This window comes from Eriocheir sinensis, chromosome 41 (assembly GCF_024679095.1).
Source record: "Eriocheir sinensis breed Jianghai 21 chromosome 41, ASM2467909v1, whole genome shotgun sequence".
Lineage (NCBI taxonomy): Eukaryota > Metazoa > Arthropoda > Malacostraca > Decapoda > Varunidae > Eriocheir > Eriocheir sinensis.
Genome location: NC_066549.1, coordinates 13,039,885 through 13,062,384, shown reverse-complemented (window position 1 = coordinate 13,062,384; position 22,500 = coordinate 13,039,885). Strand labels below are relative to the sequence as shown.

Here is a 22,500-nt window from a genome sequence, read left to right as displayed (position 1 = left end):
CTCTCTCTCTCTCTCTCTCTCTCTCCCCCTTACCTCCAGCCTCTCAATCAAGCTCAACTCCTGCTATGCCACCTATTCTCTAACCTAATCTCTTCCTCCTTCATCATCATCATCATCATCATCATCACCATCATCATCATCATCATCATCATTATTATCTTGTTTTCTTAGTTGTTGCTGTTTTTTCGTTCTCTTTTTCTTCGTTTCTTCTTTTTTCTTCTCTTCTTGTTCTTCTTGTTCTTGTTCTCCTTCGTGTTCTTATTTTTGTACTTCTTTTCGTTGTTGTTCTTGTTATTGTTGTTCTTGTTACTCCTCTTCTCGTTTTGCTTCTTCCCCTCATCCTTCTTCTCCTCCTCCTTCTGTTTCTCCTTCTTCATTCTCTCCTCCTGGTTCTCCTCCTCGTCTTCTTCCTCCTCCTCCTTGTGTTTGTCCTTATTCATCCTCTCCTCCTCCTCCTCCTCGTCCTCGTCCTCGTCCTCGTCCTCGTCTTCTTTCTCCTCCTCCTTGTGTTTGTCCTTATTCATCCTCTCCTCCTCCTCCTCCTCCTCCTCCTCGTCCTCGCCCTCGTCCTCGTCCTCGTCTTCTTCCTCCTCCTCCTTGTGTTTGTCCATATTCATCCTCTCCTCATCCTCCTCCTTCTCCTCGTCCTCGTCTCCCTCTGTCTCCTCCATTCAGATTGTCAAGAGCATTGTCGGGGACGGAGTTTGATGTGCGTCGTGCCGTATTTAATGTATGAGAGAGAGAGAGAGAGAGAGAGAGAGAGAGAGAGAGAGAGAGAGAGAGAGCACCTTCCTTCCACATTTGTTTCCTGTTCTAATTATTGTTTGGGAAATTGCGTGTCAATGTCATGATTTTTGTTTGCTTTATTTCCCAAACGTAACTCAACCTTTTTTTTTATAGCCTTGGAACGTGTAAACTTTTTTTTGTTTGTGGAAGATAGAAGATGAAGTGTCACTGCCCTTACTGAACTACCTTCCTTCTTTCCTTGATTTTTTTTCCTTTCATGTTATCGCTTTTCATTTTCACTTAAATTTCACCCATTTTTTAACCTTCAGTCTCTGGAATATATATAAAAAAGAACTAAGTATACTACATATCTTAGTCCATTTCTTTCTTTCCTCCCTTGTTTTTAGTTCCATTTCTCTCCTCTTTGCCTTGATGTCTTCCTTTTCCTGTTACAATTTTTCTTTTATTCCGATATTTAAACCCTTTTTTAATCCTCATTTTCTCGAAGATAAAAAAACAAGGTACTACAACTTTTACTAAATTTCTTTCCTCCTCCATCCGTTGGCTCTCTTTTTCCCAGTCACTATTGTTTTCCATTCCTCCTTTATTTTTGGGACAAGCTGGGTGAGGGTCTGCGTTGTAAGCGTGGCGACTGGGGTGAGGTCTGGTTTGCTGGTGTGTACATTTCGAAGATGCCTTAGTCACCCTTACAAAGCCATCCTCTTCCTCCCGGGCTGGCGTTCTCTTTAGACGAGTAGTAACGATCAGCTCTACTTTTCCTTTTTTACTTTCCAGATCTTCCTTTCCTATCTTTTACTATTTCTGACATGCCTGAGTGGGTGCGAGGCGGGCGTGGTAGTTATGGTGGGGGAAGAATGACTGGGTGAGTGGGGCGCTGGCTTTTTTATGCTTTGATCAACCCTTCGAACCTTTGTCACATCCCTCCCTTACCGCCTGGCTGAGAGGCTTGTTTTATCCCCTTCGGCTAGAGCTTCGAAGTATTTCCTTTTCCTCCCTGCATGGCTGCCTTGCGTTCCCTGGGGCGGGCAGTGGCGTCCGTCTTTAATCCTTGTGGTGGTGGTGGTGGTGGTGTGTGTGTGTGTGTGTGTGTGTGTGTGTTGTTCTTGTGGTGAAAAGAATTAAAAACTGTATTTCTTGTGCGGGAGAAAGCCTCGTGTTGCGCCACCACATTTTAAACACACACAGACGTACATCGAAACTTTTCTCTGTCTGATTGTCGCCGAACGGGGCAATCAGCTTACCGACCGTAATCAGCGAAATCCCGGGACGATATCACAATCAAGAGGTAAACTACTTAGACGTATTACCCCAAGAGTGGTTTTGGTCTCTCTCTCTCTCTCTCTCTCTCTCTCTCTCTCTCTCTCTCTCTCTCTCTCTCTCTCTCTCTCTCTCTCTCTCTCTCTCTCTCTCTCTCTCTCTCTCTCTCTCTCTCTCTCTCTCTCTCTCTCTCTCTCTCTCTCTCTCTCTCTCTCTCTCTCTCTCTCTCTCTCTCTCTCTCTCTCTCTCTTTACATCCCCAGCCAGGAAGGAGAGTGTAAGTAATTAATATGCCAAACTTTTCTGTATGTATGTTCTGTATGTATGTTGGGCGTGTTCTCAGACGCTTTTTGCTCTCACAACAAAAATTTCCAAAGGTCACAAAGGCGATTAGTCGGGATCTCATGATTGTCTTTCACGTTCGTGGTACAAAAGCCTTGTTCTAGGTATAAATAAAAAAAAAAAAGGAACAAGTTTGTTTTTTCTGCTCTCTTATCGATATATTTTATTCACAACAATGACAGCAGCCAGAATCATAAGGTAGCATAAAAAAGCTCGCAAGGCGGTGCTCCAGCAATTAGAAAAAAATAAGAAAAAAATAATTAAATATTGCTGGAGGTGTTTTTATAATCCTTTCTTGAAAGCGTTCAAGTTGCAGAAAGGAGTGAATACAGACGATGGAAAGACTATCGGGATTAAACAGTGAATACCAAGAATGAATGAAGATTATGGTTAAATTTTGCGTTAGGAAGTTTATTTTTTACATCCCCGCCTATAGCGCCGGTAGGGTTCCTTCACGGGCCAGATTGTCAGCCCAAGCCCGTCGTGGCGCAGGCAATTTTTATAGTGGCGCCATGTCCAGGTTTCAGTATTGGGTGCTGTAATCGGAAGGGATAACAAACAACAAGATAAATGGCTATACGCCAGTTTACTTTCAATAAAGTAGAAAACCCCAAAACAGCCTCACAATCTGAAGTCTCCAACACTAAGGCTTTAGCACGCCGGACTCACCGATGACCAGCGCCAGTAGGCTTTTTTTTCATCTATGTTTGTTTTTTAAGCTGCCCTCCTTACCGTAGAAAAATAACATTAATACCGAACCTGAGTTGGCTTTCTTGTCTTTTTTATTATTTTTTGTTTTGCCCTTGAGCTGCTTCCTTTACTATAAAAAAAAAAACACGAAATGAAGAACAGATAAAAAAGGAAGGAGGTCTCGCCAAAACGAATGGTTGTATTTTTCTTTTTTACAACAAAGGAGACAGCTCAAGGGCACAAAAACAGGAAACAATAATAAAAAAATTCCCCCTACTCGCTGTTCCTAAAAAAGAATCCAAAGAGGTGGCCGAAAGAGAGGTCAAGGATTGCTAAGAGACAGCTCCTACGTCTTTAACATCCAGACCGACTGACCTAACGAAACAAACCTCGTCGAACCGAAGATAAGGAAATCACACGAGGGTAACAAATGGAGGCCCGAAAGGATGGTGGTAATGCCGCGTGACGGGAGATATCGCCGAGGCCATAATGCTGCCAAAGGGTAAACGATCCCTCGGGCGCGCAGGCAATGGGCGGGAAGGGGACGCCATCAAAGGGGGAGGGGGGGGAAGGACCATTGCGGGAATCGAACAAGGATGGCCCAGGCTGTCCTATGACCTGCGTGTGTGTGTGTGTATGGTGTGTGTGTGTGTGTGTGTGTGTGTGTGTGTGTGTCAATATAGTGTAAGTCCGTCTCTCTCTCTCTCTCTCTCTCTCTCTCTCTCTCTCTCTCTCTCTCTCTCTCTCTCTCTCTCTCTCTCTCTCTCTCTCTCTCTCTCTCTCTCTCTCTCTCTCTCTCTCTCTCTCTCTCTCTCTCTCTCCTTCCTTTTATTTCTCCCTCAAGCTTTCCTGATTCCCTTCTTTTCCTCCTTCTGTCTTTCCTTCGCTGCTCTTCCTTGCCTTTCGTCTCCTCTCCTACTTCCATCATTTCATCTTCCTTTCCTTTTTCCGTTCTTTCCTTCATTTTGTCTTTTCCTTCCTTCCTTCCTTCCTTCCTTTCTTTCTTTCTTTCTTTCTTTCTTTCTTTCCTTCTTTCTTCCTTCCTTCCTTCCTTCCTTCCTTCCTTCCTTCTTTCTCAGTCTACCTTTCTCCTCCCCGCCGCGGCTTTGGTGACAGTATTTTTCTTATAATGAGCCGCACAGTTCTCCGCCGACGGGACAACTTTCTCATTCCGCAATTCCGCTGACGACGAGGAGATTGGAAAGCCCGTAGTTAGTGCTGCCTTGGATTTGCCGACTTCCCTCTCAAGCTTCATGTAATTGCAAAGTCGAGGCGGAATGAGGAACGTCCCGCAGCGCCGTAAGGAAATGACTACAAAAAAACCCCATTATCAGAGTATCATGAATGTAATTAGCACTGTGTGAATTCATTATATCTTGGTTCAGACAGTTACATGAATAACACTCGCGCTATATTGTTTCTTCATTCTTTTTTTTTGTTTTGTTTTTTGTTTAGAGAAACGTCCGGCAGCGCATGTTTTTTTTTTTTTTTTTTTTGCAACGAAGGGGACAGCTCAAGGGCACAAAAAAAGGAAACAATAATAAAAAAAAAGCCCGCTACTCGCTACTCCTAAAAAGAAACCAAAGAGGTGGCCGAAAAAGGGGCCAGTGGGTAAGCAATAAACATGTTATCATCTGCATCATCATCATCATCATCATCATCATCATCATCATCATCATCATCGTCATCATCATCACACCCATCAACTGTATTCACAAAACCCTCTCCCAAACGCTTTCATTCGTGCCTTTTTTTTTTTTTTTACAACAAAGGAGTCAGCTTAAAGGCACAAAAAAAGAAACAATAATAAAAAAGCCCGCTACTCGCTGCTCCTGTGCCTCTTGGATTTAAAGGCAAGGTAGGGCATTTCACTTACATATCTTGAGTTCATCACACCATCTGTCGAACGGCCCTCCCCTGGATTGTTTTATATCAGTTATTTCCCAGTCTGTCACTCCGTCTATTTTTTTTTTTTACAGCAAAGGAGACAGCTCAAGGGCACACAAAAAAAGGAAACAATAATAAAAAAAAGCCCGCTACTCGCTGCTCCTAAAACAAGAATCAGAAGAGGTGTACTCTCTCCTATTGATTACTGACCATCGACGTCACTTGATTTTCATTCTCTTTATTGTGTCGTCTCTCTTTGTCTGTTATCATATCCAATTACAGTTTTCCTTATCCATTACAGTGATTCTTACCATTGATCTTTCCAGTCATCTTCAGGCAACTCTTTTTTTTTTTTTTTTTTTTACTAGAGATTTGCGTAAAGTCCATGTCTCTGATACAAATGTTATGACGGGAAGACTGCTCTGCTTCATTTCCAACCCTATATCGTCACCCTCATAAAATAATTGTCCAAGTCATTTTTCAGCGATTTTCAGGTTTTTGTTTACATCGATTTTTCAACATGTGGCGCCCATTTTTGTATAGTTGCCTTCGTCATTCAGGGTTTGAGTGTTCTAGAATTGGCCTTTTCATTTCTGCCTAAATCTTAAGACAAATGAGATAATGACATTTCTTTTCTGATTTCCTGTAAAGTAGAAAATAATGACTTAGGCGCTTTGTTTACGAAGGTGACGATATACCAAGCAAAGCGGTCTCTTACCTTGTTTTCCATAAGCAATCCACCTTAGTTTAATCGCATTTTTATTTCTTTATTCAGTAAGGAATTTATTTGCATCTTTTGTTCCAAGTACACGTATTTTTATTGTTTCTAGAGTATCATCTTGGATGACGATTTGTCCTCTCTGAGCACCATTACCGAACATAACTTTAGTCCTTTACTCAGCCCTTGTTGTAGAGTATCCTTAGCTAGTTCTTTCATCAACTGCAGCATTTCACTACTTGACTCATTTAAAGGAACAATGGCACATGCAAATATATACCTCAGGTCGTTTTGGGAGGTCGGCAGCCAGTGATCTTCCCTATACCGACCTGTAGGATCCGGCTGCTATTTCTAGGCCCCCATAGCGTAGGTACACCTGTCTAGCTGCAGTACTCTATCATAGCAGCTCACACGACTGTTCGCCACGTCAAAGTGTCGCTTCATTAAAAAACACAGCACTAATCACACTATTACTGATGAACACTGTGTACATTAAATTTACTTTTTATGCTGACAGGGATAACAGTTTCAATCCTTCTCCCTCAATTTTCCATCAGGTTTCCTTTTCCTGTAACGTGTGGACTATTATATGAAACATGATTTACCGCTAAAAATAACTGGAATTGTTTTAAAAATGGTTAAGTATTACAGTCTCGAGCCTTTTTTCCTTCACTTTACCGTGATGAAAATGTCTTGCCGCGTGTGAGTGGCAAACAAACAAAACAACAACAACAAAAAACAACAACAACAACAACAACTCTGAATAATATTTGTTGTAATGAAGAACGTAGCAGCTACTCAACGCCCAATTAATAAACGCAGTGAGGTATATATATATATATATATATATATATATATATATATATATATATATATATATATATATATATATATATATATATATATATATATATATATATATATATATATATATATATATATATATATATATATATATATATATATATATATATATATATATATATATATATATATATATATATATATATATATATATATATATAACAACCATGAACAACTTTCCCTTCAGTTTTTATCTCAGCGACTTACACGTCAAGGACAGGAAACTCCTTGCACTTGTGGTAAATTAAACTTATTGCAATTAGTAAATAAGAGGACATCTGTTTCGAAAAATCGTGATGCCTTTTATGAAGATACTAAAAGACATAAAAAGTAAACCTATCAAGATATACATGTGTTCAATTTTTGTTTTTGTCTTATTGTGTCTAATGCTTTTTTGTTCTAAGGAAATACATAATCTCTTAATGTACCTTAGACTGTCCTTTAACCCGGTAGCAGCGGGGATCATGTTTCTTAACGGTCCCTCTAAGCGAGATAAATGAGAAAAAATCATCACTCGCACAAACCATTTCATAATATATATCGAAGCATTTGTGATCAGTTTATGTATCATCTATTTTTTTGGGGTTAAACCATGGCACAAATTTGGCCCGTCGCTGCTACCGGGTTAAAAGGTTTTGGATACTGGACGGTGGAGACGAGTGGCTTCGAGGGTCCGTTGTTTTGCATGTTCTTGTTGTACACTTAAAGAAAGTCGTCTTGCACATTTTTCTTGTTTTATTTGCTGTTGTCTCATTAATTTATTGTGACTACCAATTTATTTCATGAAGTGCCATATTTTACAGTGTTATTTTTTATACTTTTTGTGTATGCCCCAGAAAAAAATAGTATTGTTATTATCATTTTTATTATTATTATCATTATTATTATTATTATTATTATTATTATTATTATTATTATTATTATTATTATTATTATTATTATTATTATTATTATTATTATTATTATTATTATTATTATTATTATTATTATTATTATTATTATTATTATTATTATTATTATTATTATTATTATTATTATTATTATTATTATTATTATTATTATTATTATTATTATTATTATTATTATTAAAAGTTAATGAACATTAAAACAACTCAGTGTCGAGTTCCAGTTCGTATTTACCAATGAAATGGACCTCTGTTTAATATATTAATATATTCTTTTGACCTTCTCTTTCCATTAGAACTTTGCGAATGTTGGAAAATAAACACCAACAACTGAATATATATTTTTATATTATTCAGAGTATATAATACAATACAGAGGTTATGTATGTCATCTGTTATTTGCCTTTGTATCTTAGTACATCCTGAAATACAGACACACTCAAGGACATGGAACAAATGTTTCTAATTACTCAACACTTTTCATAGTAATTAACTGAACGTCGGAGCGCCAACACCGGCAGCCTGCAGTGTGTGTCAGATTTATTCTCTCACCCTCTGCACTTGCCGGAACTAGCGTGCCGGCGAAGTAATCAGAGAGTAACCTGCTGAGCGAAACTCGTATATTTCAACTTTATTGCTGGAGAGCGATGGCGTTCTCGAATTTGTTTCATAAAATTATTTGCTGAAACTCAGACGCATAGATTCTTTCCCACTCGTTCCCCGATCAATAGAGTTTGCTACTATTGACACAACACTCCTTGACTTAATTTGAAATAGCTCATCACACTTTCAAGGTTATGGTGTATCACTTTATGTTCACATCTCTTTAGTTTAAGGATATTATTTGACCAATTCAATACATTTTTAAGAAGCACTGATACATATTATATTTCTTCGTAAAGTTCAAGAAGTGCAGAGTGCAAGATTCGTCCCTTTGGATTCCTTTGCTTGACACCAATTCTATTTATATTTTCCTTTACTTTTCCTCAGCGGGTAAAAATACACAACTACGTCCGTCAGAATCTTTTACTTCACCAATTCTATCATGGAGGCAAATAGATCCATAGACTTAACATTACCTTTTACTTCTTTCCCCAAAACACATGCAAACATACATACAGAAAAAAAAAGGTTTGGCCACAAGGCAGATATAAAGTAAACCAAAATACTTAGGGTCGCATTATAAAACATTTCATCACCCAAGAACACATATTTGACAAGGCTTTCATAGGAGTTGTGGGCATTTCCAGGAGTAGTTATATGACCCTGGTGGTAGTTTGACCCTTCTTCTGTACCATGAACCTGAAGAAACACTCATTAGAACCCGCCCGACCCCCTCTTTGACCTTTAGAAATAGCTGATGTGAGAAGCGAAAGTATCTTATAATACCGACCTTAGGCCTGTACTCTCAAACGCTTTCGGCTCTCACAACATATACTCCCAAACGCTATAAAGGATATTAGTCTGGCTCTCAGGAGTTTTTCTTTTCACGTTCATGGCGCAGGAGTCTTATCAAACTGTCTCTAGGTTTATGAAAGTAACCATGGAAACACCCACAACCTCTGGGAAAGCCTTATCAAATGTATAGATGTGTGTGTGTGTGTGTGTGTGTGTGTGTGTGTGTGTGTGTGTGTGTGTGTGTGTCAGCCCCGAAGGGTTTTTATAATATTGGCCTTCGTTTTATGCCGATGCTTCCATTAGAAGTCGACTCGTAATCAAGACGCATTAGACGCTAAGTAGTTGACGGGAAAGTTGCGTAAAGCTGAGGTATCGAGAGGCCGCGAAGGATAGGGAGCCGTACGTCGCCTCCTTTTTCGCCTTTGAGGTAGTATATTTTTTTCACAGTGATGGAAGTAGCTTTTTTTTCAGGAAAGGAAGCAGCTCAAGGCCATTAAAAAAAGTGTAGAGAAAACAAAAGCCCACCAAACGCAGCTCCTAAAAAGATAAAAGTAGAGAGTGGCCAAAAGAGAGGTCAATTTCGGGTGGAGAGGTGTCTTGATACTCTAAGGAACCACAAATAAAGGCCCACAACGCACTGCTCCGGCAAAAGAAAACAAGAGTTGCCGGAAGAGAGGGTCAGTTTCGGATGGAGAGAGATCTTGATACTCTGGTCCATAATGTTTCGAGCGCAATACTAATTAAAACTTGTCATGAAGTACGTTGACCAGAAACACACACACACACACACACACACACACACACACACACACACACACACACACACACACACACGCATATACGGCCATTTCACTTTTTATTTCGCATTCATTTATCACTTGTTATCATTTCCACCAATCGGGTCACTGCTAGGCTTGAGGGTTGAAAGAGAATGCGAACCCCTTATAATTACCCCGTCGCACTGCCACTTATCACAACCTCCTTCCAAAATTGACCTCTCTTTTGGCCGCTCATTAATTTTGTCTTCGTGGGAACAGCGATTAGCGGGCTTTTTTTCACACCATTTTTGTTCCCCTTGAGCTGTTTCTTTAGCTGTAAAAAACAAAACAAAAAAACTATCACGATCTTTATCAATCAAAACAGAGAAACGAACCTTGAACTAATTCTTTTCCAGCTTTCACGTAACACTGACCGACCTTTCCGATGATGACTAAGCTTGAAGGTTATCCGGGAACAATACGTAAGCCAATCACTATTTATTTTATGTTCAAACACTCTGGTCTGTATTTGCAAACGTATCTGCCTCCCGTTACAACTATTCCCCAAGGCCACAAAGAAGATGCACCGGGCTTCCATGGGTAATGTCTCCGTTGAAGATGCAGAAGTCGTGTAAAACTATCACTAGGATCACTAAACTCCATGAAAATCCCAGCAACTTCTACGATAGGCTTCCCAAACAGGCGAACTGAAATGCCGACACGTTTTAGATTATCTTCAATTAAATATCATCTTTTTTTATCTTCTTTTCCCTTTCCCTTTCACTTTCATTATCAATCACTACCTTTTTCCTCGTGTACCTGAATCCCAGTTAGTCCTCAAATAAGGCGGAGAAACAATACTTTGAAAAATTACACAACGATTAATTAAAGAAAACCAAAACCAAAATATATCGTTGATTCAAAGGATTTTATTTTTATCTATTATGGAAGTGGTTCAGAGTCTCGTAGGTCTGCAGTTTTTTATTAACTCTTTTCGGTAATCATGAATCATTTGTGACGCAGTTATGAAGATACACTGTTGAATTCCTTTTTGTATACCCTGTGAGCGAACATATACCAAGACAATGTGGTATAACGTATATAGCCTCAAGGAAAAGCCATGGCCGAAATTTTTACCATTATTTTCTCTGAAGGAACAACGGAGCCAAAATTGATACTATAAATATATATTAAAGTCGATGGAACGAGGTTTGAACATTACAACGGAGGTAACTAGACCGAGGTAGTGATAAATATTAAATGATTATAATTCACCATACCCTTTAGAATACTTATATACAGTTACTCGTATATAGTCTAGTTCCTCTAAGAGCCATTGTTTGGTGAATTTACCCGGCCCAAGGTATACGATCAGTCTACATAGGCCTTGCTACGAACAGGGGATCAGACCCTATCAAGAACCCAGGCAATGGAGAGTCAGTGTCCAGCATTGAGCCGGTAACATCGGGATCCCATTAGTTCCAGTTAAGGTCCACAGTCAATAGAACTCCAGACTCCGGAGTTAAGGCCCACTTTCCCTTCCCATCTTCCCCTGCGTCCGCTATCCATACTTGATGAAGAGAACTGAGATTGAGATCCAAATAGACTTTACTTAAGGAAGGGAGGAGAGAGGAACGGACCGGGGGAAGACAAAGCAGCATTCACAAGGTACGTTTTTTTTATTTTTATTCCACAGAAAAAGAAAATGAAGGCCGAAAGGAGAAGAATGCAGGGCGAGATGGTTTGTGAAAACGGGTTCAAAATTATACGTGTGTTTGTGTGTGTGTGTGTGTGTGTGTGTGTGTGTGTGTGTGTGTGTGTGTGTGTGTGTGTGTGTGTGTGTGTGTGTGTGTGTGTGTGTGTGTGTGTGTGTGTGTGTGTGTGTGTGTGTGTGTGTGTGTGTGTGTGTGTGTGTGTGTGTGTGTGTGTGTGTGTGTGTGTGTTTATCTACCTCTATCTACCTATCTATCGCTCTTTTTCTCTATTTACCTACCTACACACATACACACCTAACGCTCTATATTATAAACCTGTTCAAAACACCTGCTTCTGTCTAACACCTTCCGGAATTATCATTAAGGAAACGCACAGAAGTACACCAGGTAAAATCTCCCCCAAACTCATCACTCAAGCACATACGTATCTGTTTACATACACTCATTAACTGTACATCTACGAAGAGAGACGGGAACGATAAGAATGAGATAATGAATCGTGAAAAGCTGCAACCGTAGAGTTATATACAGCTGCATCCGCGTTCTGGTTAGAGAGAGAGAGAGAGAGAGAGAGAGAGAGAGAGTGAGAGTGAGAGAGAGTCTGTTAGTGTTGTTGAAGTGAAAAATGCGTCATGGAGAGCGAGAAAAAAGAAGAAATGTTTGGTTGTGTTCACGCGTCCCTGTCCGCCCACCGCTTCCCTCCTCCCATTACGCCAAAATAATGGGTTGCGGAGGCCAGGGAATAAAACATAAACCTCGTGTGTGTGTGTGTGTGTGTGTGTGTGTGTGTGTGTGTGTGTGTGTGTGTGTGTGTGTGTGTGTGTGTGTGTGTGTGTGTCGAGTTGTGCTTAAAATTTTGCGCGGTAGGAATTAAAGAAAAAGCATAATTCTCCTGACTGCATTCCTCCTCCTCTCTTTCCGCCTCCTCCTCCTATTCTTCCTCTTCCTCTTTTCGCTCCTCCTTACTTCTCCGCTTCCTCTTCCCCCTCCTCCTCCTCCTCTTTTCACTCCTCCTCCTCCTCCTCTTCCTCCTCCTCCTTCTCTTCCTCCATTTTTAAGATCTATAAAACCTTTAACCGTTTCCTCTAATTGACTCCATGAACTTTTTCTCTCACACCATTAAATTTCTCGCATCCTTTGCTAAGCCTCTCAATTCTCTCTCTCTCTCTCTCTCTCTCTCTCTCTCTCTCTCTCTCTCTCTCTCTCTCTCTCTCTCTCTCTCTCTCTCTCTCTCTCTCTCTCTCTCTCTCTCTCTCTCTCTCTCTCTCTCTCTCTCTCTCTCTCTCTCTCTCTCTCTCTCTCTCTCTAGCCACTTTATTGTATCTTATTTTATTTTTCTTTTACCCAGGTCACATTTTTTTCCCTCTACAGGACACTATTTTCTGCTTCTTCTCATCCACTTTCTTCCGTGACTATTTTCTTCATCCTTTCCTCCGTCTCTTCCATTCATTCCACTCTCTCTTAATTATTTCCTGACCTCCTTTAATTGAATTTCAGCTGCTAGTTTATTTTCTCCACCACTTCGTCCCTGTTTCCTCTCCTCCATCCTCACTTCTTTTCGTTTTAATTGCCCTTTATCGTTTTTTTCCCTTTTTTTCTCCTTCTTTCCCTTTTCCGACCTCGATTCTTTTCTTTCCTTCCTCTCTTTCTTTTACATTCCTTTTCTCTTTCTGAAATATTTCCATCCTCCTTTTTTTCATTCTTTCTCTTTTCCTTTCTTTCATTCTTCTTTCTGAAACTCCACATTTATTCTTTTAGTTTTCTTATTCTTCCCTCATTTTTCTCATTTTCCCTTTTCCTTTTCTTTCTTTCTCCTCCTTCGTTCTTTTTTTATCTTTTTTTCCATTTCCTTCTTTCTCCTTTCGTTTCTCTTTCCGTTCCTCCTCCTCATATTTTTCTTTCCCTTTCCTCTCCCTTCCGCACCCACTCTATTTTCTCCATTTCTCCTTTTCACTTCCCCGTTTCCTCCTTCCTTTCTTTCTTCCTTGAACTTTTCCCTCGTTCATTTTCCCCTCTCATCCCCTCCCCTCTTCTCAATCCATCACCTTTCTCCATCCTTCCTCCTTCTTTCTGTCCCGTTGGAACTCTCCCGTCCTTCCCTTCGCCTCCAAAATATATAAATACCTGACAGGGAGCGAGGTGAAGGGTATCAAGTTGTATATGATCATTAAGGAGATGAGAAAAAAACGTGGAGAGAGAGGAGGAGGAGGAGGAGGAGGAGGAGGAGGAAGAGGAAGAGGATAAAAAAAACCCCATGGAAAATCAGGCAACAAAAAATCTTGTCTTTTATCGAGGCTGTCTGCTTATGCTGGGATCACACATCCGCTCGACATCGTAGCGACGTCCCTGCGATTAGTCGCAATAGTCGCGCGGTAAAGTTCGCACGACTTGCGGGTGCCATATTGGCCAAATCGCACGATTATTCGCACGGTTAAGCGAGAGACCATCGCAGTATGCGCTCGCATACCCTCGTCAAATGCAAGGGGTCGCGGTGTATGCGCGCGTATATGCGACGTTTTCTCGACCATGCGTGCGACGTCGAGCGTCGTCGAGCGGCTAGACGAGGGGCGGTCGCGCATAGTCGCCAGGCCCTGGGTTCATCGCGATCCGTCGCAACGGGTTTTATTTTCAAAATTGGGCTCCTCTGCGTACTGTCGCGCGCATTCACGCACGCATCACCTCGACGTCCCCTCGCCTGTCGCCCTCGTGTGCGTATAGGCGAGCGACCCTCCCTCGCCATGTTGCTGTGAGTTGAAACAGAGGCAAACTCGCAGAGACAATGGCGATGCTCCCACAATTTCTTGCATTTTCAAAATCGCCAACCGTCGCAGAGCGAAATTGCAGATGTTCGATCCCAGAATTAATGATTTTTTTTTGTCAAGAATTTCAACGATCTACAGAACAAAATATACATCTTTTACGTACGCTTATGAAGATTTATTTTAGTCCCATCCCAACGAAGCAACGGTTATGGCAGTTTTTAGAGCACCTGTTTATTTTCGCATTAAATATTTCTGCAGGAAGGTTAGTGCAGTGGGAGATGTTTTAGTTCGACAAAAAAACAAACAAACTTGCGAAGGAATAGAAGAAAAGGTATACTTTTTTTCATCTAAGACAAATTGTTTTCATATGTTCCCTCTCAGGCTCTCCCCCTTTCTCTCTCTCTCTCTCCCACTTCCTCCCCCCTCCCTTTCTCCACCCTCCTCTCCTTCTCCTTCTCTCCCTCCCGAGATCATTAACGCGCTCTTTCTAAACACTCTTACGGCAGAAATAATGGCTCTGGATCCCCTTGTGTATACTTAAGACTTTTAGCCCATTAAGCCTCAAGTTATAATTTACTGTATGCCCCGTGTGCGTGTGTGTGTGTGTGTGTGTGTGGGTGGGGGGGGGGGGCTGTTAATTTTTTCTTGTCAGTCTCTGTCTGTCTGTCGGCTTGCTTGTCTCTATGTCTGTCCATTAGTTAGTATGCCATTCTTTCTTCTGTTTGTTGTATGTCTGCATTAATTTGTTTGCCTGGCTGTCTGTTTTTTTTGGGGGGCCTCTTTGACGACCCCAGCCCCTTGGTGGCGTCGGCGAAATTATTTACAGTGGCTGCCGTGATGTGTGACTCTTGCTCGGCCCACGCTGCCCCGCGGTGCCTCACTTGAACAAAGTCGCTGAAGTCAGGGTTGGTATAAACCTAACCAACACGTGAGTAATCTTCCGCCACTCGACACTGGTTGAAAATTGGTAGCATACTTCGGTGGGAGTCGAACTTAGGTCCTCAGGCACACCACCCTTGCATGCTGACCACTCGTCCACCGCCTTCCTCTTTGTGTAATTCACCACGGCCTGTTCACGTGATGGACTCGTAATCGCCAGCAGGTACCCTTCCGACATGAGCAAATGATCTTTATAGTCGATCTCTGGGTACTGCCAGGACCTCACACACGACACCCCCCATCCCCCTTGCTCAAGGGGGGACAGGAACCACTCCTAGTCAACGGAAAGAATTCGGCCTGAGCGGGCTCGAACTGCCGCCCTGTCAGATCGTGAAGCCTGGCAGCGCAGCGCTCTAACCAGTTGCGCCACGGAGTGGTGTGTGTGTGTGTGTGTGTGTGTGTGTGTGTGTGTGTGTGTGTGTGTGTTTTGCACTGGTTCGTCGTGTCAGAGTTTGGCTTCGTGTCGTTTTCTGGCGGGATGAACTTGTCTTGTCTCGTCTTCCCTTGTTATCTCTCCGGTCAATGACATGTTCTTATTAGGAAACTTTTTCGTCTTCTCTTCTTCTCGTAAGATGACAATATTCCTTTTAGGGTCACATCCTGTACCTCTCTTTGTGTGTGTGTGTGTGTGTGTGTGTGTGTGTGTGTGTCTGTCTCTCTCTCTCTCTCTCTCTCTCTCTCTCTCTCTCTCTCTCTCTCTCTCTCTCTCTCTCTCTCTCTCTCTCTCTCTCTCTCTCTCTCTCTCTCTCTCTCTCTCTCTCTCTCTCTCTCTCTCTCTCTTTTCCCCTGGGTCAGCCGCCGCAGGGGACGAGGGAGTGGCCTTTGGTGCTGTGTTGTCGTGGCGCTGAGAGAGAGGGAGCCGTGTCCTTAATTTGGGCCTATGGAGTGTCATCTCCTGTAGGTAGGGACGAATGAGCCGGGAGGGGTGCGTCGCGGGGCCCTGTCTCTCCTAGTCCTCTCGCCTTCCTTCCTGAGGCTTCCCTAGATGGTGAGCCGCCCTCTTCCTCTCAGGCCTCGAGCTCCTATCCCAGCCTAAAGAACTCCCGATCAATGAACTCCTCCTCCTTCTCCTCCTCCTCCTCGTTCTCCTTCTCCTCTTTCTCCTATAGTCACGAGGTATTTGGCGTTTCTTATTTGCCTTTGCTTACTCGAGTTTGTGTGCTATGTGTCAGGATTTTTCAAGGTGCAGTTCCATATGAATCAGTGAGTGAAGGTGTGCTGTAGCGGTAAGTTGTGTGGTTTTCCGTTTTCTATTCCCGTAAAATCGCCGTTCTCTGTTTAACCAGACTATGTGGTAGTTTTGGGATATCCGACATTCCTTTACTGTGGAATTCATATTTAAAGGAATTTGTTGTCAGGGCCGCGTAGAGAATGTTCGTTGTGAGTCACCGTGTGTGCAAACTATGTGCAATTTTTCTTTTTGGTTTCTGTAATTACGAAGACTTCCATATTTTGACTTTAAAACGAAGGAAATTTAATAGACTTTTACATCTTTTGACACTAAAATGAAGGATGTTACATAGACGTTTGCATTTTTGGCACTAGAATAAAGGCAGTTATTTAAAATTTCGCATTCTTCGACAAAAAAAAAGGAAATTACTTAAACTTTTCCATCTTTTGGCACTAAAGTAACATAGACTTTTGCATTTACTGACGCTTAAATGAAGTAAATAACATGAATGGCTGTTAAATAATAAAAAATAAAAAAAATATTAAACCTTTATGCTAGGAACGTTGATTTTGCTCTTTCCGTCACTCCGCTGAACTCACTCTCTTACATGCTAGCAGATGACGAAGAGTTAACTTACGTGTGTTGGGTAGTCAGTGTTGGGGTGAAGGGCGATTAATTGCTTGGTGGCATGGCGGCGTGCGGTGTTGCGGCTTCCAGTGGCACCTGTGTGGGTAAGGAAAGGGAAATGATTAAGCTTATGCACACACACATTTTTCTTGGAGTTCTTTTAAGTTTCAACGAATTATGTTTTCTCTATTGCTGTCTGCGTGGATGTGTTGTTTGAGAAATTTTTGTTAACACACACACACACACACACACACACACACACACACACACACACACCATTAGACGCGTGCAGCCCTAATTGCCTCTTAATTGACCGTTCTATTCATCTTCGCTCACCGGCACATGTCTCCTTCACTCATCGTGTGTGTGTGTGTGTGTGTGTGAGAGAGAGAGAGAGAGAGAGAGAGAGAGAGAGATGTATTTCAACGTATGGAATTTACGTAGCTAACCCGAAATGCATCAACAAGATAATAATTTCCAGACACGTGAACAGTGACTGGCAGTGCCTTGTGAACTTCCGACTCTGTTATTAGCACCATACCACGATATTAGCAGTCTCTCTCTCTCTCTCTCTCTCTCTCTCTCTCTCTCTCTCTCTCTCTCTCTCTCTCTCTCTCTCTCTCTCTCTCCTGCTTTCATTCCAGTGTCCCTTCCAATACCTTTTCTCCCCCTCACCAATGCATCAGCCGCACATTTTCTCAGTCACCCCTCCCCCCTGAAATATGGAGGCTCGTAAAGAAAATGGGGAAGGGGTTTCCTCCTCAAAGATTTATCCCCTAGTATCACTAGGGGAAACGGGCCCTTGTCCTAAGACAAGGTAAGGTAAGAGTGCAAAAATGCCCCCTCCCTGTGCGGGGCAGCACGGGCTCAGCCGATTGGTGGCCCGTAGCAGGATGCCGACAGACCGACTCTATCGGCGATCGAAATCTAGCCGACCGAGTCGGTCTGTCGACGAGGACTGGCGTGTCTCTGAGGAAGGGGTTTGTGGCAATTGATGAGATGAAGGCGCTGGAAAGTTAGGAAAACGTCACCTGCATACTTGTGAGAGAGAGAGAGAGAGAGAGAGAGAGAGAGAGAGAGAGAGAGAGAGAGAATATTCATTAACGTGCCATAGATAGCAATTTGGGTGTGCCGAGGTTAAGGAAATGAGCGAGTGAGTGACTGAGTGAGTATGTGCGGGCGTGCATGCTTGCGTGCGTGCTTGCGTGAGTGAGTGAGTGAGTGAGTGAATGAAGGATCGAATTAGAGGCGAAGTGAGTGAGTTAACAAATGAGTAAGGTGTATAAGTGAGTGAGTGGATGGGTGAGTGAATGAGCATATGAGAAAAATATGAATGAGGGAGGGAAGGAATGAGTCGGAAAAAGCCTTGGAGAATGAGTATAGTGAGTGAGTGTATGGATGGATGAGTGAATGAGGTGAGTTAAAAGTGAATGCGTGGGTGAGTGAGTGGCTGAGAGAGTGAGTATTTGAATGAGTAAGCTACTGAGTGAAGGAGTGAGGTGAGAGATAGAGAGCTGAAGTGAAAAGGAATGAGAGAATGGGTAAGGGAATGAATGTATGGGTGAGTGCGTGCGTCCGCGAGGGAGGGAGGGAGGCAAAGGCAATTCACTTTAGCCAATCAGTTAAACGAGCAACAGTTGGGAAATACATCAGCATCGTTTACCTTTCATTAGCGGCCAGGAATGTGTGTGTGTGTGTGTGTGTGTGTGTGTGTGTGTGTGTGTGTGTGTGTGTGTGTGTGTGTGTGTGTGTGTGTGTGTGTGTGTGTGTGTGTGTGTGTGTGTGTGTGTGTGTGTGTGTGTGTCTGTCTGTCTGTCTGTCTGTCTGTCTGTGTGTGTGTGTGTGTGTGTGTGTGTGTGTGTGTGTGTGTGTGTGTGTGTGTGTGTGTGTGTGTGTGTTGGCAGCTTAGAAAAAAACCAGCGTAATAATTAAGTAAAGTGTCTGGTTGCAGTTGAAAAAAAATATAACACACTACAATTTTTGCAGAAGAAAGCAATATCCCAAGTGAAAATAAACTATATGCAGATGAAAGTGAAGATACAGCTTTCGAAAATAAACGTTATAATATACAGCTATGGGACAATCTTTCCGCAGTGTGGACTCCGCACATACGAAAATACACCTGTAAATACATTCTATACCAGAGAAATGGCACCACGAGTAAGTTTAGGACCGGCTGGACAAAATGTATGAGGTTATATATCAAATAAAACCCAAACAGTGCAACCAAGACCGTATAACACAAGCTGAATTCCTGTGATATATGTTACTGACAGTTTATTATTCCGAAGTACACGAGTCGATCATAGATGTCGCTCTCTCGTAATTAGGAACGAGAGGTAGTCACACACCTGCCGCCTGGACACAGTTTGTTTAATTAAGTGGCGGCACGCAGGTCAAGAGATTACGGCACGTGTTGACAAAACGTTATCTTCTCTCTCCTTCTTCCTCCTCGTGGGAGATATCCTGCGCCTGATTTTCGTAGGAGTGGAATACGTAACTATATATATGATGTGTAATGCACTTTCATGTCCATTGAGTAATCGTTCCTACAAATTAAAGGTATTTATTTCTTTACTAAATAAAAAAAAAGTTAAATGTAATTACTATTTTTTTCCCGTCGATTGAAGGTACAGCCATTTCTTAATTAATTAAGTAACTGTGTATACCTGTCTGCATATTTGTATTTGTCTCTCTAACTGTCTGACTATCTGTCTCTCTGCCTATTTGTTTGTCTGTCTGTTTGTCTGTCGAGATATATATATATATATATATATATATATATATATATATATATATATATATATATATATATATATATATATATATATATATATATATATATATATATATATATATATATATATATATATATATATATATATATATATATATATATATGTGTGTGTGTGTGTGTGTGTGTGTGTGTGTGTGTGTGTGTGTGTGTGTGTGTGTGAGTGTGTGTGTGTGTGTGTAATATACATAATATTATATGTTTGTGTCTATGTATCTCCATCTACATACGTAAATATCAGTTTGTATGCATATTTGTTTGTTTGCCTTTATGAATGTACAATGAAGTTTTATTTCTCTCTTAGTATGTCTTTCTGCCTGTTTCTGTATGTGTGTTTATGTATGTATTTATGTAGGACGTACGTATGAATCGTCCTCCCCGGAGCATGCGAGCCACAAGTGTGTGATTTAGCAGTCGTGATTTATCAGCCATGAATTTATGGCGTTGATTCCCTCCTCTTGCTCATTTGTCTCCATTCGTTTTTCCTATTTTTCCATATTTATTTATTTATGTTTACTTCCCTCCCTTCCTCAATCTTTTCTTCATTTCCCTTTTTCCTGCACTCCTCCCTCCCTCCCTCCCTCCGTACCTCACTTCCTCGTCTCCTCTTCATTTCTTCCCTCTGAGCAGAGTACTCCAAAATATTGCTCTACCGGCAATGCTGAGAGATAACGATGAGCAGGATATAAAAATGCTGTTATTGTTGTTGTTGTTATTGTTGTTGATGTTTCTGTTTTTGTTGTTCTATATTTTTCTTCTTTTCGTCTTTTTTTCTTTTCTTTTTGTTTTGTTCTTGTTTTTGTTCTTGTTGTTCTTGTTGTTCTTGTTCTTCTTTTCCTCCTCTTTTGTTATTATTATTATTATTATTATTATTATTATTATTATTATTATTATTATTATTATTATTATTATTATTATTATTATTATTATTATTATTATTATTATTATTATTATTATTATTATTATTATTATTATTATTATTATTATTATTATTATTATTATTATTATTATTATTATTATTATTATTATTATTATTATTATTATTATTATTATTATTATTATTATTATTATTATTATTATTATTATTATTATTATTATTATTATTATTATTATTATTATTATTATTATTATTATTATTATTATTATTATTATTATTATTATTATTATTATTATTATTATTATTATTATTATTATTATTATTATTATTATTATTATTATTATTATTATTATTATTATTATTATTATTATTATTATTATTATTATTATAAGTAGTAGCAGTAGTAGTAGTAATAGTAGTAGTAGCAGAAGAAATAGTAGTATCTTTCTTATTTTATTATTATTTTATTGTAGCAGTTGTTATTTTCATGATTACAGGCTATCCTCCTCCTCCTCCTCCTCCTCCTCCTCCTCCTCCTCCTCATTACCATCATCATTCTCATTCACCCTTCCACTATTAGCATTTCAGTGTATACCATTTCACATTCAGGCCTTTGATGTCTATGCTGACAAATACTTTCACCGTGGATATGAGCAAATCATAGCGACGCTCCTGTCCCTTGCTTACCTTGCGTCTGATTCTGTCGTAAAAATGGACTTTGCGAGCTATTCTCCTTTTTACGAGCTAGAGACCCCAACTCTTAACAAATTACATTGCTCTGAGTGCTCTGGCCATATTTTTCATAGTAACTTAACAAAAAAATATGGTAATACCACTTAAAGAACCATTTCTACGAACATTATAAAAAGAGATTGTCGATTTTATCAGAAAAAAATACATAAATATTATTTTGTCCAGATTCATGATAGATATTCGTACTTTATAGTCTACAAATAGAATGCATTGATGTGTGTGTGTGTGTGTGTGTGTGTGTGTGTGTGTGTGTGTGTGTGTGTGTGTGTGTGTGTGTGTGTGTGTGTGTGTACATAAGCTTCATTCTCTGTTTATTCCTCCGTCCACTCGTTTGGAAATTTGTCTGCCTGCCTGCCTCCTGCTTTGAACATTATTTGTGAAACTTCCTCCCTGGCTATCTATCTATTTGGCTGCCTGTCTGTTAATTCACCCGCCTGTCTATCTTTTCCTCTGTCTGATTAGATCCCACGCGCCGGTAACCCTACACCTAGTGATTGTGTTGAGAAAAAGTGGCAAGGTGAGACAGAAAAGAGGGTTAGAGCTTCATGGGAATCCACTGATTGAGTGGTTATTTGACACACTGACTACCTGACTGGCCGAGGGAGCAAGTGTCTGATTGACTGACTAACTGACTGATTGAGTAACACGCTGACCACCTGACTGAGTGAGAGCGCGAGTGTCTGACTGGCTAGATGACTGACTGACTGACATTCTAACTACCTAACTGATTGAGGGGGAAGTGTCTGATTAGCTGACTGATGACTGACTGATTGACACACTGACTATCTAACTGACTAAGAGAGCGAGTGTCTGATTAGCTGCCTGACTTAGAGACTGATTGACACATTAACTACCTGTCCGACTGGGAGAGAGTGTATCTGACTGTTTGATTGGCTGACTGACTGACCGACTAACTGGCTAACGCACTGGCTACCTGACTGACTAGGAGATCGAGTGTCTGACTGGCTGATTGACGGAATATTTTGCAGATTGCCTTAGTTACTGACTGACTGGCATAGATAAAAGGAATAGCCGACTGACTGACAATCTAAGTGGTCTAATGGATGGCTTACTGATTGATTAGATGTTGAGTGCGAATTGTTTTAGATAATATTCACATTCTGCTTCTTCATTAGAGCACACACACACACACACACACACACACACACACACACACACACACACACACACACACACACATAATCAGACACGCGAGGTAACAAAACTTGATGTAAATTTTATGCAGAAGAGATATGAAAGGGTTTTATGATGATGAACCCGGAGACAATATTCGTAC

The 22,500-nt window shown here is 40.7% G+C and overlaps 1 protein-coding gene across 2 annotated transcripts in view; it reads right to left on the bottom strand.

Annotated features, from left to right (window-relative positions):
• Positions 1 to 22,500, bottom strand: part of LOC127009667 (guanylate cyclase 32E-like) — a 318,091-nt gene that overhangs the window by 233,814 nt on the left and 61,777 nt on the right. For both annotated transcript variants that reach the window (XM_050882945.1, XM_050882946.1), the window contains exon 3: positions 16,790 to 16,875. The gene's annotated coding sequence lies outside the window, so the exon portion shown is untranslated. The remainder of the gene's footprint in view (positions 1 to 16,789; positions 16,876 to 22,500) is intronic.